This window comes from Canis lupus, chromosome 17 (assembly GCF_003254725.2).
Source record: "Canis lupus dingo isolate Sandy chromosome 17, ASM325472v2, whole genome shotgun sequence".
NCBI lineage: Eukaryota > Metazoa > Chordata > Mammalia > Carnivora > Canidae > Canis > Canis lupus.
This window is the reverse complement of record NC_064259.1, coordinates 17,969,765-17,973,479: the sequence shown is the minus strand read 5'-3', so window position 1 is coordinate 17,973,479 and position 3,715 is coordinate 17,969,765. Positions and strand designations below refer to the sequence as shown.

Below are 3,715 nucleotides of genomic sequence, written 5' to 3'. Positions count from 1 at the left end.
GGCAGTATACCTTGATCCTATCAGGAATTGAGATATTTTGAAGTAGGATTTTAGGCTTTGTGAGTGCTGGTCTCTGCCTGGCTTGTCTCATCTCTTAGGATATGATCCTTCATCTGTCTCAATAAAAGCCTAGGTTATTTACTGAAATTTCTCCTCCTTGATGGGCCTTGAACATCAATATTTTTTCTCCCTAGCACTTTGAGACTACTGAAACTCTGACTGGGTTTTCAACCTCTTAGAAGCTGTTTACTGCTTAGTTTCTTGGCCGCTTGCCTATCATGTGGAAAGCTTAGGAATGAAAAAATTCCTTGAGGGAAAATCAAGTGCAGAATGCCTGACTTATTTCTATTTAGGCTCTTTCTCCAGGATAAGAGTTCCTTATGTTCTGAGTAATTTGGTAGATTTGCACTTCAATTTTTGGCTTCTCAGACCACCTAGGCTACTACAGTTCTAGACCAATGTCTCACCTCTATTTCATTGGTACCTCTTGAGAACTGGAAAATGCCTAGAAGGGAAAACATGAAGGAAATTTAGATTTTACTCACTGTTTCTCTTTTCTCCAGAATCTTGGCCTCTAAAGTCCTGGCTACTTTTACTCTCCGATGACTTTTAACAACTACTTTATGCAATATATTTAACTTTTATAGTTGCTCTTGGCCAAAGTCTCCAGAGATTTGTTTGTTTGTTTATTCATTTTTGAGTCTTGAGTTTCATATTTTATTTATAGGTAAATGAAGAACATCTCCTGTAAATGCTAATTTGGGACAAGAAGAGCAGTATAAAGTAGTTGCTGGTTTCACAGTGATGTGTGAAAGGAGGCTATGCCACTATTTGTTGTTTTGAACAATGATTTTGCCATTAATAAGGGGAAAAAAGATGTGATTTCTTCACATTGCACATGTGAAAGAATTCAAAGTAAAATGACTTTTCAAAACTCTACAATCTCTAGTCAAAAGTGTGTGGTAACCAGGATGTCACTTTCATTCAGTGACAGCCCCTGCTTCCCACAACCAATAGTCTCTGAGTTGTTGACCTAATACTCATCAAGGGTATCTGCTTGATTTGGAATGGAGAGACTCTCATCCTTCAGAGCTTGGACTTTCAGCTTCTCAGCTTCCATCTTGGTGTGCTGTTCTATCCCTTGTTTTTCTAGGATTCCTTCAACAGACACTTGGTGGGATGTGTCACTGTCTTTTCCAATGATATTTCTCCTAGTAGGACCACATTTTCTCCTCTGAGAAAGGCATAAAAATTCCTTGAGGAATATCACTGTATTTTTTTGTCCACATGAATATGCTCCACAGCCTGATGTAGCACTAAATTAGCAACTTGATCAATGATTCTTATAAAACCAGTAAATATCCTTCCAATTTGAATCAGGACCAAGTGCTTTTTGTCTATGGCCTTGGTGAGGCTGGCTATGGTGGGCATATAGTTCATTCTGAGCTGAGATAAGGCTGCAGTGTATAGCAGTAGTGGGCCAGCATGACCAATACCTCTTTCTTTCCTCTGCAGTCGCTGCCTGGGCAGGACCCCAACAGGAGCCAGGACCAGGAACAGTATGTCTGTCCCAGCTCTCAGCAGCCCAGATCTGCTGGAAACTCCTCTAGAGATTTATTTTTAAAAGTGGTTTCCAGGACATGTCCCAGGGCCATTGCACATTTAGCTCTGTCTCCTGTACCTTTTTGAGACATCCTCAACCGAAGGCTGCCAAGGTCTTTTGGCTTCTTCAACATCTTTGACAATAAATTATTAAACTCTATTGAATATAATTTGTAAGTTTTAACTATTTTGTGTGTTTTTTTTAAAAGATCTTATTTATTTGAGAGAGAGAGTGAAAGAGGAGCAGAGGGAGAGAGACTCGCAGACTCCCAGCTGAGCATGGAGCCCAAGGTGGATGCAGAGCCTTAGGCAGGGCTTGATCTCATGACCCTGAGACCACAACCTGAGCCAAAATCAGAAGCTGAACACTTAACTGACTGAGCCACCCGGGTGCCCCAAACTATTTTGTATTTTAAAATTAAGATTAATGTGCCAAGTATGATTATTCTCAATCAGATCACTCCGTTTACCTCAACACTGATTCTCTATGAAATAAAGTTTACCATCTTCCATTATATATTGTTGTGAGGCATTTCATTTCAAACTTACACACACATACTCACCATATATCATACCTCTTTTGGCCCCTCTGGCAACCCTGACCTGAGCTGACATTCTGACTCTGTTGTTATGTTGCAATATTACCAGAGTGAAGCGTCCTTCAACCCCTGGCCTTCAATTATTTTATTTAGAATAGAGGTAGGGGCAGGGAATCAGATAGCACCAGGTAGGCTCATAGGGTCCTTGCAGCTCTGGTGGTCAATGTGTCTTCTATGCTTTGGTTTGGGGAATCCTTTGTGAAATAGTTGGACACTTAGGCTGATCAGAACAGTGTATCCTTAGACCACAGAGGTCACTCTCCTAAGTCAGTTAGTCACTTGGTTGAGGAGCCATTTTCTCTGGGGCCTGGGACCTGAATGGACAAGCTGAGGCCCTGGGTGGTGGGCTTTCCAGGGAGCCACACCTTGGTGTGAATGACCCAAAGAGAGAAAACTTCTCACACTACACCCAGCACCCCTAGTGCTGCACTGTTCAACCATCTCATCCAGGAATTCCACATCCAGAGGTGATTGATTCTCAGGCTTGTTCCAAATGTCTCCCTCTTCTTCTTCCTGAATCTGCCATCTTGTAAGAAATATATAAAAAAGATCAACCTCTCCTTTGCCCAGAGATAGTTTTAACATCTTCAGTATAGGATTAGACCCTGTGCAGCCCCAGAGCCTGTTTCCTCCCTTCCTTGCCCAGAGTGATATCAGTGGATGCCGACCCATGCTGGTTGCTTTTCCAGGCTCCCCTGCCAGAGAGCTCCTCTTGGGTTTGGTCAAAGAGAGGCACTGGAGGGAGAACGAAGGCAAAAAGAAGGGAGAAGCTGGCACATTTCTCTTCCCTTCCCTTTGCCTTGAGTTGACTGAGTCCTTGGAAGATCCTGCAAATTCCATGGCCCCCGCATCTCAGCCATTAACTTCCTGTGGTTCTCAGCCTCTGCTGAGTGACCCCAGTTCCCCCCTCAGGTCCTCTGTGGCTCTTCTCTGGATGGCAGTGGCTTCCTGTCGCACTTGTCTCTCGGGCACCTTACCATCCGGTGTTGCCTTTCCAGCCTCTTCTGTCATGTGGGACACCAGCAAGTGTTATGAAATACCTTGTGTACGAATACTTGGAGGGCTTGCCGTTTCTTGTTTACATCCCAACTAACTGAGTTGCTAAAAACCGTACTTCAAACGTCTTTTCCCTTCCTCTGTGTATAATATAAGCATCACCGAAAACACATTTGCCTTCATTTCCTTTAGCACCTCCTGAAGTAGACAGAATTCACTCGCTCTTTTATTCATTCAGTCAATAAATATTTGGTGAGGCACTGTTCTGTCCTGTCGCCAAGTACTGTGCGAAGGGATAGAGCAGTGAGGGAAACCGGTAATGTCCTGACCTTTTAGAGCCCACAGCTTTGTGGGCAAGCCTCAAACCCTTAAAATAAAGGTTGTTGAGAATGAGACACTATCGTCACACACAGCCTTAGGGGACCAACAGAACTGGCTTTATCGCAGCCCTACCACTTGCTTCATATGACCTACTAGGTCATATGAATGTGGGCAAGGTTCTTTGTCATCCCATGCCT

At 43.3% G+C, this 3,715-nt stretch overlaps 1 pseudogene; it reads right to left on the bottom strand.

Moving 5' to 3' along the window:
* Positions 1–1,033: 1,033 nt before the first annotated feature.
* Positions 1,034–1,440, bottom strand: LOC112665091 (U6 snRNA-associated Sm-like protein LSm1; annotated as a pseudogene).
* Positions 1,441–3,715: the final 2,275 nt, after the last annotated feature.